The sequence below is a fragment of the Thermobia domestica genome, chromosome 11, assembly GCF_964235325.1.
Source record: "Thermobia domestica chromosome 11, izTheDome1.hap1.1, whole genome shotgun sequence".
Lineage (NCBI taxonomy): Eukaryota > Metazoa > Arthropoda > Insecta > Zygentoma > Lepismatidae > Thermobia > Thermobia domestica.
The window spans coordinates 15665429-15682611 of record NC_137464.1 but is presented as its reverse complement, the minus strand read 5'-3'; positions in this window follow the sequence as shown (position 1 = coordinate 15682611).

The following is a 17183-nucleotide window of genomic DNA, read 5'->3' as shown; positions in this document are numbered from 1 at the left end:
ACTTTTAATTGCTTATTTCAATTGCAATTAACATTAGGTATTAACAATTAATAAATTTTAATTTCCTAACTAATTAACAATTCACCCAATTTTAATTGCAAATTTTACGATGGGCTTCAATAGCAATTAATATTAAATTTAAAGAACAAATTGAAATAAATTGCAATTAATATTAATTGTAAAGGTCAAATGAAATAAATTGCAATTAACATTAGTTGCAAAGAATAAATTGAAATAAATTGCAATTAAAATCAATTAGAATCAATTTCCAGAGCAATTGTTTTCCATTGATTGATTAATTGCAATTGATTGCAATTGATTAATTAGCATTGATTAATTGATTAATTAACACAGGGCACTGCTTAATAGTACATATGAATTATATAGTAAGGGACGTGATGAAAGCTATTATTGAAGGAAAAATTAGAAAAAGAATAAAGCTGTAAGGGATAGAATTGAAAATCTAAGGGAAAACAAAAACATCTTCCAAATATTATGTTTAGCTTAACACAATTCAAGAGATGCCTACGAAACAAGTTTTAAGACTGTCTCGTCTAGAAAAAGGAATTTGTTCCTATAGGAAGAGCTCTGTCTAATCTCGTATCTCGCTCTCGGATATTCTGTCTCGTCTCGAAATGGGAATCTGTTTCTATTGAGGAGGTCTGTCTAATCACGTATTTCGTTCTCGAAAATTCTGTCTCGTCTCGAAAGGGGATCTGTTTCTATTGGAAAAGCTCTGTGTAATCTCGTAACGCATTCTCGAAATTTCTGTCTCTTATCGAAAAGGAACTCTGCTTCTATTGGAAGAGCTCTATCTAATCTCGTATCTCGTTGTGGAAAATTCTGTCTCGTCTCGAAAGGGAACTCTGTTTCTATTGAAAGAGCTCTGTCTAATCTCGTATCTCGTTCTCGAATTCCTGTCTCGTCTCGAAAGGCAACTCTGTTTTTATTGGAAGAGCTCTACCTAATCTCGTATCTCGTTCTCGAAATTTCTGTCTCGTCTCGAAAGGGAACTCTGCTTCTATTGGAAGAGCTCTGTCTAATCTCGTATCTCGTTCTCGAAAATTTTGTCTCGTCTCCAAAGGGAAATCTGTTTCTATTGGAAGAGCTCTGTCTAATCTCATATCTCGTTCTCGAAGTTTTTGTCTTGTCTCGTTTCGTGGCTAACCCACACGATATTAGGTTCTATTTAGCGTGTTTGAAACGGATAATATGAACCAAATGATTGCAAGAACTGTTGGAATGAAGCTATTATTATTATTAAGCATTCTCCCTGTCGGCAGGTCCTGGATCTAATTGAAGATTTTCTTCCTTAGGTTTGATTTCTTCCACGTTTCTTGATTTTCAGTTTTCCCCTGTGTCTCTCAATATTTTCTATTTTTCAACTCATCGGTAAGTTGTGTTCTTCTTCTTCCTATTCTTCGCTTTCCTTTCATCTTTTCCTGTATGGCGGTATGAACAAGACAATTTCTTTATAAGATACGTCCAATCCAGTTCGCCTTTCGTTGAAAGGATCTCTTCTCTTCGCGATCTTAAACATCTTTGTTACTCTCCCTAGTAATTTTATCTTTTCCAGAACCACATTTCGAACCTCTCTAAAGATTTCTTCTCTAATTTCCGTAATGTTCCAAGTCTCTGAAATGTATAACATGATACTCCTATGTAGAACTTCTCCAGGTTCTTCCTTAGTGCAATGTTAAGCCTACAAGTTGGGAGTGATCTCCCCTTGCTCATCACCTCTTTGGTTACGGCAATTCTTGATCTAATCTCATCGATACAGTAAGCGTCTTTCGTCAAAGTATTTCTCAGATATTTGAAATGATCAACCTTCTCACTCTGCAGTCTTTTCTGATTCGTAAGCGGGTGTTTTCACTGGATATTCTCGCAACTTTGAATTTTTCGATGTTGATTTCCATTCCACACTGTTTCAGAGTGTCAGCTATTCTATCCACCATCATCTCCTGTAGTCCTCCCTCGGTTATATAGTGGCCGCGACGACTCGTGAAGTCTGGGCTCTACACGAATTATAGAACTGCTTTCGCACACGTGTGATGAATCGGAAGAAGTCGGTACGATTCGTGAAGCTGCCTTCCGAATGCAGACTTGAAAAAAGTGAAATAGCAGAAGTACCAATAATAATAGCAAAAATATAAAATAACTCAAAGGAACAATAACAACAAAACAAAACTTAGAGACAATCCGACAACACTGTACCATAAGGAGATATTCTCCATATAGCGGAAGATACGACACTGCTAAAATTTCGTGTGTGGGAGATCGACAACCGGGACACGCCTTCACGTTCTATTAGGTGGGGAAATTGGTAGATCTAAGATTAAGCTTCACGACTTCTCGTCATTACTATAGTTATAATAACCATGTAGTAGAATTAAAGGGAAAATTCTGAGAAAAAAACACTGTTAGAGTGTTATCAACATAGGTATACATGACTTGGGGCCGAATTGGGACTTTTGGTATCAGAAGCACACCCTCTACACTCAACTAGCATGATTGTCGAAACAAACATGCCAGCGGGCGACGATAGAAATGTTTAATTTCATGCGAATGATCTGCCAGTACTCTAGAAGCACATATGGTTGGCCTACCAGTGGGGAACAGTGGAGTAGCCAACTGCCGACGTTGATCCAACGTTGGGAACTGTTGGATAAATGATGGCAAATTGATGGTTGGCATCACACACACACACACACACACACTTCAAACTACGTTGGGCCAACTTTGGAAACTGTTAGATAAATGATGGCAAATTGTTGGTTGGCAATACATACCTTAAACTACAGTGGGACATCGTTGGAAACTGTTGGATAAATGATGGCAAATTGTTGGTTGGAAATACATACTTCAAACTACGTTCAGCCAACGTTTATTTTTCTAATATAAAACCATGCCAACTACTAGCCAACGTTGGCCCTGTCAAGCGTGGTGCTAGAGTTACGGTAGAATTCATATAATGATTACTTTTCGTCCATTCCTCGTACATAAAATTCAACTTTTGTAATGTATAATGTACAAAAAAATAGTTTCACAAGTAGCAAGTTGTTTCACTGCTGATATCGTAAATTAAAAGAGAAAGAAGAAACGTTAAGCCCTTTTGGATCTATGCTTACGATAGAGCAAATATCTGGCATTTTGGACAATTGCCGAGTTCTTAGCAAAACTTTTTCGAAAAAAGAAAAAAGACATGGAGGGGGAAGAGAAAAAGAAAGTTTTGGGTGGCCCATTTACTAGTTCTTCTTGGGGAATACTTTCACAGAGGAAAGGGGCTAGAGGAGGGGGTAATTCTTGTTTCATTTGGCGTGAAATTGAGAAAACATTCGAAAGGTTTTCGGAATTCACGACGAGAAAAAATGCCAAAGGAGGAGAATGGAAGAAATAACATACAGCAACATTATCCAAAGGAAAATAAGGAAATGTTTAAATGACAGAATTAGCAACCGTATATTTTTTCTTTCTTACGCAACAACGTTCACTAAAATTACCACAGAAGTTAAATGGGAATCAAATTACAACTGTTTTTATACTCCCTTTTGTTTCTCTCTTTCCGCCTGCAAGTGTTTCTTTGTTTACGGTATGTTTAACACTATATACAGGGTGATCAGGAAACAGGGGTGCCCATCCCCCCAAAGCTGATGGCGCACTCCCCCCAAAACTAATAATCTCTTCCCTCCTCAAAACTCAAGTCCTCTAAAAACAATTGCCCAGTGTAGCAGTAGTTTTTATAGTACTAGTAATTGTTATTTTTGTTGTTTTTATTTCCTGTAGTAGTATTATAGAATGCTTGTAGTAGTAGTAGGGGCAGTAGTTATAAAAATGGCATTACTTTTATTAGTAGTCTTGGTAGTGTACAATACTAAATATGTTCTATAAGGATATTGAAGGGTATTTTTCTATAAAAACTTCTACACACTGTGTATGGCACAGGTATTCTTTTTTTACAATTAGTAGTATTATTTTTTTCTTTACAAAATATTGATATAATTCCCTTGTACATGAAAAGTAAGACGCAAGTTACAAGTTATTGAGTTTGATACCAAAAGAAAATGTTGTCCTCGAAATTAGCCTACAAAAAGAAGTGATATCCAACAAAAAACATTCCTGTAAAAGAGCCAAGTACGAGTGGCCTTAAAAAGAATTGAAATCACAAAAATAGGCGCCAAGTTCTGGTGGACAACAGTTACAAACACTCAAGGAATCACTTTCAAATTTAGATTTGAAGCTTGGCTGTTGTCTGTATGGTTGCCATTAGCTCACAATTATGTCAAACTACTTTATAATTTTCAACAGACAATATAGGCAGGTTTCAAATCTAAATTTGAAAGTGATTCCTTGAGTGTTTGTAACTGTTGTTCACTAGAACTTGGCGCCATCCTTTCATATAGCAACTTGCGCGGTACTTCATTCATAAAGTTTCTAAGCAGGGGGTAGGAGGATTCATTCTCGAGATTAAAAAAAAAAAAATCGCATCGTGTTCCAATGTTATTCTGACGACAGCAAAATTACTTATTCGACATTAGAGTAAAATTCTTCCCCAATTTTTTTTATTCCCCCCAATTTTTTTCTCGATGGCACAACTTGCGCTATTCATCCCTCCTGTGGACGGCCCTTCTCTCTTAAAACAAACCAACCTTTCCTTTCATACGGCTACTTGCGCGGTACTTCATTCATCGAGTATCGAAGCAAGGGGTACGGGGGTTCACCTCGGAAAATTTTTGAAAATTAGCTTCTCTAAATCGTGTTTTAATGCTATTCCGACAGTAAAATTGCTAGTTCGAAAGTAGAGTAAACCCCCCCCCAAATTTTTCACAATGGCGCAGCTTGCGCCATACATCCCCCCTGTGGGCGGCCCTGAGGAAACATTGCAAAACGTTTAAAAAATCGCTTGAAATGACACTTCCTTTGAGACTTCCAAATGAAAGTCTTATACGTAGAATGACTGTGTCCCCTACCGTCTGTTGATAGTTCTCAAAGCGAAAGATAACGAAAAACGGTTTTCTTGATACGGATCAGAGGCGGATTCAGGCCGGAGCCGGAGGGCCTATGCCTCCCAGTTTCTTGAGTGACAAAACTAATTTAAGCTATTATTTATATATTTTTGAAAGTTTGAGTTGAGTTGATTTTGTGTTTAACGTCCCGTTCAGCAGCGAGGCTATATGAGACATGGACCTACTGATTAACGTGGAATCCGAACCATATGAGCTCCCGCCGGGAATTAAACCCGGATCTCCCACGCCAAAGGCGTGTAAGTTAACCGCTTAGCCACGAATGAGCTCTTTTTTGAAAGTTTATAGTATACTCATGATACACTTATCATAGTCTGGGTTCTAGCTCGCACCCCAGTGTTTACCTTCTAGATTCGCCCCCTGATATTGATTCCTCGTCCCCATCTCCGTCTTCGTCTCTCTATTAACAGCAAGTGTAGAAATTGGCCATTTCCGATTTCAATGTTAACCACAATAGATCAAAAACTGTAAAAGGTACCCAGAAACCTCTTCTTAATTTGAATTCACCATCTAAGTATATCTTTTATCTAAAACTGGAAATGGTTGAATACTCACCGATGCAACAGGGGCCCATCTACCGGGTTTGGACACCCCAAAAACGTTGTAACTCAACATACATTTGTACAATTTTTCAATAAAATTATCTTTGTTTAACGGGGAAATGATTGATGTAGCATTAAAATTTGATCTTACACTTCATCTGTACTTTTTCTCTTATAAAAATAATCTATTCCCTGTTCAGCGTAAGCTCTAAACTCTGATAAACAAAATATTTGTATCCTTCCGCTTGTCACAAATACGATTGGTTAGTGATGTATCACTCCCACTCCCCAATGGGAGGAGCAAATTATAAACGTGCATTTTGACAATACTGTCTCGTGTTGTCCAGGTACTTACAGTAACAGCAGAAAAGAAGGGGGGGAAACTCGAAAGATTAAAACAAAATTATTTGAATTTTGCTGGTAAACAATTGTTGCTTAGTGAGTAAAGCTTTATCTTGTTAGTGTTTCACTACAACACTCGCGGAACCGAGATTCATGTCGGCCGTCTTTCAAGCTTTAAAGCAGAACACGCGTCCACAGTTAAATTCGCGCCATAATTACTGCGCATGCTTAGTGTTTATTTCTATTGTTTCATTAACCACACTCGATTGCAGTATTATTAGATAATCTTCATTATATTTTTGTCATTTATAATAATGTAGCAGTTTTATATGGAGCTTCATAGTAAAAGTAATAATCAAACCATATGAACTATTTTGCGGAGGAGTACAAGCGTCGGTAGGCCAACAGCAAATCAGAGAGATTTATTTTCACGTGGCTTTGTTTATCGCAGTTTAGAGCTTAGGCCGAACAGAGTTTAGTTCTATAATTTTTTTCTGAAAATATAGGTGGAAGTACTTTGCATATACGTATTGTCTTTTCGGGTTCAGAATAATACCTGTTCAATTCTACATAGATGTCGTGGCTTTTAGTATTGCTCCCCCCAAAAAACTTGGACCCAGCCCAACAAAAATTTCTGGATGCGCACCTGCGGTGTAAGATTTGGTTTTCCAAAAATCCAAGATGAACCTATGCAATGATAGAGAAGGCTTTAAGTATTGGACCTTTGTTAGTGCACACAATTTTACACGAACTGAAGAAGGTAGTTTCTCGGTGTGGGTACAAATTTAGTTTCTTAATTATACAGTAGAACAACTTGTAATGCCAATTTAGTCTATTTCATATCAATACTAAGTATTCAATTTGACCTTAATTTGCACTTAGGTCTGTACCTACATGGTACGAGATCCACGTCTTAATGTATAACTATTACATTGAATACATTTTCCGGGATTTGAATGTGGAAGCACTCGTCACAAGGGAGAGATCCCTAGACATTCAGTTTTCGGGTGCAACAAAAATGTTTAAGTATAATACAGGGTGATCCGGAAGTGGGCGTACCCCTCCCTTTAGTTTTAAGAGTATAGTGTTAGTTATGGTGCAATGTTTGTACACAGTTACCCTGAAGTCTCAAGACTCTTAACAGCCATAAACATCGGTATAGTCACTATCCATGTTGTAACACAGCTGAATTCTGCGCCAAGTTCTCGCAGATGTTTTGCGGAGATACTCCGGAGTCACGAGGGTGAAGACGCGTTCCACAGCTGCTCGTAATTCCTGCGTCGTGTGATATCGAGTGATTCTTTATGAAACCCCAGAGAGCATTGTCTGGTGTCGTCAGATCGGGACTTCTTGGAGGCCAGGCAAAAGGGAGCTGGTGAAGATGCACAACTTCTTCCAATCCAGCGGCCAGGAAATGTCTGATTCAGGTAATTACGCACGTGAATCGCGAAGTACGCTGGTGCACCATCCTGATTTATCACAACAGTGTCTTTGATACCATTTTCTTCCAGTTGAGGCACCAACCACTCATCAAGCATCTCCAGGTAATAATGTTCATTAACATTGCCCTCAAAGAAGTACAATTAAAGATATGCCCACTTCCGGACCACTCTGTACTAATACAAATGTATTAACTATAGAAAAGTTATTATCTTGTTCTATCTTTAAAAAAACCTCAAACATAGTTCAAGTAAGAATTTTTGAACAAAACTTTCATGGTTCACTAAGTGAGGACCTTAGATAACAGAAATATCGAAAAAAAAATGTTTTCAAATGAAATGGAAACCCAATGTGACATCTATGACTCAGTTAGAAACAAACCTTGAATTAGTACATGAACAATTACTACTTTACCAGAGTAATTGCTGACCCTTCTAAATACAGGAAAAATAAATTATTAGAGGTTAAAGTACTTACTTATCATAAGAATAAATATAAATATATCCGGAAGCTGAAAGGCGCTCGAGAACTCCATGAGCAACATGCACCTACTGACAAGAAAAGGTGAATAAAGTTGCTAAAACTTGAAAAAAGGAATGATACAAAGCTTGCTACAAAAATTTAAGTGTGACTTGTAAAGTACAATGGGTATTTGTGTAAAATGTTTAAAACTAACTATATAAGTTCAACGGGAAACCAATGTGACACCTGTGATATACTGGGGATTTGTGGGTTAAACTGTAACAAAGAACTGCAAAGTATAGGAAAGTGGACAATGGACAATAAATAAATCATCGCACCTCCTTCTTTAAAAAAATCCATGAAAAAATTGTACGCAGCTTTTGTTGAAAACATCTATATCAAAGAAAATATTTTCTTAGGAAATAAGCACTTTTGCTTTTATCATGTTAGCCCACTCGGTGATTGTCGGGTAGCGTGATGGGCCAGCCTGCCCCTGATTTGAACTACTTTTGCATTTCTATTTTTCATCTTCCCTTCCACATATTGCCAAATGTAATGAAAGGAACAGTGTATATTATTGAACATATGACTTCATTTGCAATTGTAGAGCTTAATTAGAGATAAATAGTTTCAGAATATAAACAGTTATTCTCCTTATACTTGTAGTTGAATTGAATAGTTAGAGACAATTTAGTACAGGCGCTCACCCAGAAATTTGTTGGGAGGGGATCCAATGTTTCGTGGCGAGGTCCAACACTACAAGCCACTACGTTTTTGTAGTATTGAATGGGTATCACTCTGAACCCTAAAAGGCGATAAGTAGTTGTAAAATACTTCCATCTATATTTCCAGATTTAAAAAAAAAATATAGAATTAAATTGTTTTTATAGGGGAAAGAGGACAGATGAAGTGTAAGATCAAATTTTCATTCTACATCAATCATTTCCCTGTTAAACAAGTATAGTTTTATTATAGTATTATAGTATAGGTTATACTTCCATCTATATTTTTAGGAAATAATGATAGAATTAGATTGTTTTTATAAGAGAAAGAGTACACATGAAGTGTAAGATCAAATTTTCATGCTACATCAATCATTTCCCTGTTAAACAAGTATAGTTTTATTATAGTATTATAATATAGGTTATACTTCCATCTATATTTTTAGGAAATAATGATAGAACTAGATTGTTTTTATAAGAGAAAGAGTACACATGAAGTGTAAGATCAAATGTTCATGTTACATCAATCATTTCCCTGTTAAACAAGTATAGTTTTATTATAGTATTATAATATAGGTTATACTTCCATCTATATTTTTAGGAAATAATGATAGAACTAGATTGTTTTTATAAGAGAAAGAGTACAGATGAAGTGTAAGATCAAATTTTCATTCTACATCAATCATTTCCCTGTTAAACAAGTATAGTTTTATTATAGTATTATAATATAGGTTATACTTCCATCTATATTTTTAGGAAATAATGATAGAACTAGATTGTTTTTATAAGAGAAAGAGTACACATGAAGTGTAAGATCAAATGTTCATGTTACATCAATCATTTCCCTGTTAAACAAGTATAGTTTTATTATAGTATTATAATATAGGTTATACTTCCATCTATATTTTTAGGAAATAATGATAGAACTAGATTGTTTTTATAAGAGAAAGAGTACACATGAAGTGTAAGATCAAATGTTCATGTTACATCAATCATTTCCCTGTTAAACAAGTATAGTTTTATTATAGTATTATAATATAGGTTATACTTCCATCTATATTTTTAGGAAATAATGATAGAACTAGATTGTTTTTATAAGAGAAAGAGTACAGATGAAGTGTAAGATCAAATTTTCATTCTACATCAATCATTTCCCTGTTAAACAAGTATAGTTTTATTATAGTATTATAGTATAGGTTATACTTCCATCTATATTTTTAGGAAATAATGATAGAATTAGATTGTTTTATAAGAGAAAGAGTACACATGAAGTGTAAGATCAAATTTTCATGCTACATCAATCATTTCCCTGTTAAACAAGTATGGTTTTATTATAGTATTATAATATAGGTTATACTTCCATCTATATTTTTAGGAAATAATGATAGAACTAGATTGTTTTTATAAGAGAAAGAGTACAGATGAAGTGTAAGATCAAATTTTTATGATACATCAATCATTTCCCTGTTAAACAAGTATAGTTTTATTATAGTATTATAGTATAGGTTATACTTCCATCTATATTTTTAGGAAATAATGATAGAACTAGATTGTTTTTATAAGAGAAAGAGTACAGATGAAGTGTAAGATCAAATTTTCATGCTACATCAATCATTTCCCTGTTAAACAAGTATAGTTTTATTATAGTATTATAATATAGCTTATACTTCCATCTATATTTTTAGGAAATAATGATAGAACTAGATTGTTTTTATAAGAGAAAGAGTACACATGAAGTGTAAGATCAAATTTTTATGATACATCAATCATTTCCCTGTTAAACAAGTATAGTTTTATTATAGTATTATAGTATAGGTTATACTTCCATCTATATTTTTAGGAAATAATGATAGAACTAGATTGTTTTTATAAGAGAAAGAGTACAGATGAAGTGTAAGATCAAATTTTCATGCTACATCAATCATTTCCCTGTTAAACAAGTATAGTTTTATTATAGTATTATAATATAGGTTATACTTCCATCTATATTTTTAGGAAATAATGATAGAACTAGATTGTTTTTATAAGAGAAAGAGTACAGATGAAGTGTAAGATCAAATTTTTATGATACATCAATCATTTCCCTGTTAAACAAGTATAGTTTTATTATAGTATTATAGTATAGGTTATACTTCCATCTATATTTTTAGGAAATAATGATAGAACTAGATTGTTTTTATAAGAGAAAGAGTACAGATAAAGTGTAAGATCAAATTTTTATGATACATCAATCATTTCCCTGTTAAACAAGTATAGTTTTATTATAGTATTATAATATAGGTTATACTTCCATCTATATTTTTAGGAAATAATGATAGAACTAGATTGTTTTTATAAGAGAAAGAGTACAGATGAAGTGTAAGATCAAATTTTTATGATACATCAATCATTTCCCTGTTAAACAAGTATAGTTTTATTATAGTATTATAATATAGGTTATACTTCCATCTATATTTTTAGGAAATAATGATAGAACTAGATTGTTTTTATAAGAGAAAGAGTACACATGAAGTGTAAGATCAAATTTTTATGATACATCAATCATTTCCCTGTTAAACAAGTATAGTTTTATTATAGTATTATAGTATAGGTTATACTTCCATCTATATTTTTAGGAAATAATGATAGAACTAGATTGTTTTTATAAGAGAAAGAGTACAGATGAAGTGTAAGATCAAATTTTCATGCTACATCAATCATTTCCCTGTTAAACAAGTATAGTTTTATTATAGTATTATAATATAGGTTATACTTCCATCTATATTTTTAGGAAATAATGATAGAACTAGATTGTTTTTATAAGAGAAAGAGTACAGATGAAGTGTAAGATCAAATTTTTATGATACATCAATCATTTCCCTGTTAAACAAGTATAGTTTTATTATAGTATTATAGTATAGGTTATACTTCCATCTATATTTTTAGGAAATAATGATAGAACTAGATTGTTTTTATAAGAGAAAGAGTACAGATGAAGTGTAAGATCAAATTTTCATGCTACATCAATCATTTCCCTGTTAAACAAGTATAGTTTTATTATAGTATTATAATATAGGTTATACTTCCATCTATATTTTTAGGAAATAATGATAGAACTAGATTGTTTTTATAAGAGAAAGAGTACACATGAAGTGTAAGATCAAATTTTTATGATACATCAATCATTTCCCTGTTAAACAAGTATAGTTTTATTATAGTATTATAGTATAGGTTATACTTCCATCTATATTTTTAGGAAATAATGATAGAACTAGATTGTTTTTATAAGAGAAAGAGTACAGATGAAGTGTAAGATCAAATTTTCATGCTACATCAATCATTTCCCTGTTAAACAAGTATAGTTTTATTATAGTATTATAATATAGGTTATACTTCCATCTATATTTTTAGGAAATAATGATAGAACTAGATTGTTTTTATAAGAGAAAGAGTACAGATGAAGTGTAAGATCAAATTTTTATGATACATCAATCATTTCCCTGTTAAACAAGTATAGTTTTATTATAGTATTATAGTATAGGTTATACTTCCATCTATATTTTTAGGAAATAATGATAGAACTAGATTGTTTTTATAAGAGAAAGAGTACAGATGAAGTGTAAGATCAAATTTTCATTCTACATCAATCATTTCCCTGTTAAACAAGTATAGTTTTATTATAGTATTATAATATAGGTTATACTTCCATCTATATTTTTAGGAAATAATGATAGAACTAGATTGTTTTTATAAGAGAAAGAGTACAGATGAAGTGTAAGATCAAATTTTTATGATACATCAATCATTTCCCTGTTAAACAAGTATAGTTTTATTATAGTATTATAGTATAGGTTATACTTCCATCTATATTTTTAGGAAATAATGATAGAACTAGATTGTTTTTATAAGAGAAAGAGTACAGATGAAGTGTAAGATCAAATTTTCATTCTACATCAATCATTTCCCTGTTAAACAAGTATAGTTTTATTATAGTATTATAATATAGGTTATACTTCCATCTATATTTTTAGGAAATAATGATAGAACTAGATTGTTTTTATAAGAGAAAGAGTACACATGAAGTGTAAGATCAAATTTTTATGATACATCAATCATTTCCCTGTTAAACAAGTATAGTTTTATTATAGTATTATAGTATAGGTTATACTTCCATCTATATTTTTAGGAAATAATGATAGAACTAGATTGTTTTTATAAGAGAAAGAGTACAGATGAAGTGTAAGATCAAATTTTTATGATACATCAATCATTTCCCTGTTAAACAAGTATAGTTTTATTATAGTATTATAGTATAGGTTATACTTCCATCTATATTTTTAGGAAATAATGATAGAACTAGATTGTTTTTATAAGAGAAAGAGTACAGATGAAGTGTAAGATCAAATTTTTATGATACATCAATCATTTCCCTGTTAAACAAGTATAGTTTTATTATAGTATTATAGTATAGGTTATACTTCCATCTATATTTTTAGGAAATAATGATAGAACTAGATTGTTTTTATAAGAGAAAGAGTACAGATGAAGTGTAAGATCAAATTTTTATGATACATCAATCATTTCCCTGTTAAACAAGTATAGTTTTATTATAGTATTATAGTATAGGTTATACTTTCATCTATATTTTTAGGAAATAATGATAGAACTAGATTGTTTTTATAAGAGAAAGAGTACACATGAAGTGTAAGATCAAATTTTTATGATACATCAATCATTTCCCTGTTAAACAAGTATAGTTTTATTATAGTATTATAGTATAGGTTATACTTCCATCTATATTTTTAGGAAATAATGATAGAACTAGATTGTTTTTATAAGAGAAAGAGTACAGATGAAGTGTAAGATCAAATTTTTATGATACATCAATCATTTCCCTGTTAAACAAGTATAGTTTTATTATAGTATTATAGTATAGGTTATACTTCCATCTATATTTTTAGGAAATAATGATAGAACTAGATTGTTTTTATAAGAGAAAGAGTACAGATGAAGTGTAAGATCAAATTTTCATTCTACATCAATCATTTCCCTGTTAAACTAGTATGGCTCTATTGAGAAAGAGCACAAATTTATGTTGAGTTTGGAAATCTGGGGGAGTCCGGAACCAATGGATCCCCTGATTTAGTATTTCTTTCCAAATCCTGAAAATAATGTTGCAGTAATTTCTAAGTTAAATATTCAATAGACAGGCGAAAGACTTAACTTGAATGTTAACCCTGCAAAATTGATATTAATGTGTTTTTAAAATTTTGAACTCATATTTTTCTTTTTTCTTTCTTTCTTTTTCTTTCTTTTTTTTGAGTTTATGTACTGAGACTAAAGGAGACTGTGATATCATAATAAATGAAATGGTTGAATGAACAAAATGGGAGGAAACCTTGAGAAAAGCCAACCTTGCTCGAGCTGGGATTGGTTGGCCTTAGAGGTAGCAAAAAATTCTAAAAAACATACTATGAAAATAATTTGTTCAAATTTTTCCGTGTTTTAAATTCGAAAATATGGTAACCTTAGACATAAAACACTTTCACTACTTTTGTCAGATTTTCCTTAGGTCCTGGTGTAAAAGAAAAAAAAAACGTAAATCTAAAAAAATCTGAGTATACGTAATGGTGAAATCACAGTAATAATAGCACCAGTACTGATAATAACAACGAAATCGTAAAAGAGTTTTACAATTGGCACTCAAACGAGTGGTTACAGCTTTTCACAGAATATCGATTTCTACAGTCGGAGGAAATCTATTTTTAACGACTTCCTCTCACAACCTGTATGTGTACGAGTGTATGTGTATGTGTTCAACTCACGTACGTTTTCTCTCTCTATCACACACACACACACACACACACACACACACACACACACACACACACACACACACACACACACACACACTACGTACGGTACGCATAATGTTGGATTGGACTAGTTGTCATTAGAGCCTCTGGCCGCCGGGATATTACAAAACACAGAAAGAGAGGGCGGAAGGCTAACAAACATGGTGGACAACGTAAGTGGTGGAAGACCGAATTGTGGATTTAGATCATGTATTTCTAATCACAAAACTCGGTAAACATAATACAGATACCTTCCATGTAATTGTTGTTGGTCTATAAAAGAGGGTGAAAGCAAAAAAACGGCAGAGAAAAACAGAAAATAGTGAAAAAAATGTTGTATTGTTTCCATAGACCACGAGACAGTAGAACAAAAAAGGATACCTGTACAACGAAAGAGAGAATAAATACTGTCTCTTGTCGCTTGGAAACAATTGATTCAAGCTGTTTCTTTTGTTTTTTTGTTAACTGACAAATACATGGACCTTTTCTAATTTTTTAAATGTTTGCTTTTCTTGTTTGTATTACAAGAAGATAAATTACTACCAGGAGTGATTGAGGTTCTTCAACCTTTCTCCCCCCTCTACTCAGTTTTTGCAAAAATGCTGCTATTCTCCACTTATGTTACAAAGAATTAGGTGTAAGTTGGTTCTTAAGATATAGAAAAATTTCGGAGATAATTGAAACAAAAATGTTTGTGTGTAACGAAAAGTTAAACAACTATTTCACTGAAAGTTAAACAACTATACTGATAAAGCATACAAATCGATCATATCATTAATCTGCTACTTTATATCAAATGATGACACAATTTATCCATTACTTTATATCACATAACGACACAATTAATCCATTAGTTTATATTAGATGACACAATTTATTCATTACTTTATATCACATGATCACTCAATTAATCCATTAGTTTACATCAAATAACACAATTTATCTATTATTTTATACCACATAATAACTCAGTTAATCTATTAGTTTATATTAGATGACACAATTTATCCATTACTTTATATCACATGATGACTTAATCAATCCTTTATTTTATATCATATGACAATTAATTCATAACTTTATATAATGGTTTAGGTGATGATTTAAAAATTGATTCTTTTGACCTTTTACCTTTGACACATCCTGCATTAGAGCACCATTTCTTAGCAATGAAGACAAAGAAGTACTTGTTTTGCTAAGGGCATGATCAGTGGCGTATTTAGGATTTTTTTCGGGGGGGGGGCTTTGCTAACTTTCGGGGAGGGCTTTGCCTGAAAATGTGAAAATTCTGCAAGATATTTCATATACTTTACTATAGTAAGTAAGATTTCGGGGGGGGCTTAAGCCCGGAAGCCCCCCTAAATACGCCACTGGGCATGATCCTATTTTGTTCTTAGTAAAGTAAGTCAAATGTGCTCCAACAAGAATTCCTCTTATACAATTATCGAGTGAAATTAAAAAAAAACAAACAAATAAAGTCACACTCTAGAAGTAGATTCAATCTTCAAAGACCTTTTGCGAAGTATTCATCCATACTTGAATGTATTAACCCTCCGTGGTCACACTGAGGTCCGACAGATCCCAGAAAAATTACATTTAGTTCTAATTTCTTTCCTGTTGTTTTTTTGAAAACTTTCTCATCCATGTAAATTCAATTGCCAACACTGCCTGCCTGTTGTTATGGCTGGTACGCTGCGTCTATCACAGAATAGTAGAAACAAAAAAATTGCAAAAAAAAAAAAAAAAAAAAAAAAAGATATTAAATAAGGAAAAAAATTCCTGGGATCCATTGAACTCCAATGTAACTTCCGTGTCACAAAATAATACTAATAATAATAATAATAATAATAATAATAATAATAATAATAATAATAATAATAATAATAATAATAATAATAATAATAATAATAATTAGTGTGACCAAGGAAGGTTAATCACACGAAACACTTAGTGAACGATAATTCACTCATTAAAGCAAAGCAAAACTTTTCTTTGCAAAATCCGACACAGTTTCCTAACTCTTAATTTCCACTTTTCAGTTTTAAGATGATGATAGAACTTAAAATAAGAAATTTCTGCAAAACCTTTGCAAATTTTTCCTTTACATTTGTAGAATTAATTTGTCGTGAAAATTGAAAAACGCAAACTGAAAAGTTGCAAATTTTAAGGCTGAAATAGATCCGTAGACTTTCAGTTCAAGATTGCACCTGAACCACCATATTGCGGTCAAATTTCAATGTTCTCTCATCGGGAATCGAATCTGGAAAGACTTGGCCGCTAACCGCTAGACCACCGGAGAGGAATACACATGATAAATCACATTTATTTGTAGATCTACGTTCATATATACGTAGATATATAGGGTAAGGGTGCAATGGGTGGTAAATAAACAATTCAGGGTTATTAAAGGGATTGCAAAGCGTTGGTCTTTAATTAAATTCTGCCTTTCTTGGATTGATTTTTGCTTTAGGAGAATAACAGAGCAAAGTGAAACAGTATTCTATTAATTTGGTTGTTGAGTAACTTTGGAAACCACAATATGCTTATACAATTCTCAGAATGTTTACAAGTTAGCCGTAATCATAAGTTTCCACGTTTCTTTCTTTATTCGTCTACATACGCTAGCACAGAACATGAGATAAAATTTCAAATTTCAACGTGCGTTTGAAATTCCATTTTCTTGATACTCAAGCAATGCGGTTGCTTTATACGCTTCCACGAAACCCTAGAGAATATATTGTAGGGTTCTCCCTTACCAACAAACCAACAGCTACCCCCAAACCCTTGAGTTTACCATATCTAATTAGCTGCAACGAGGCG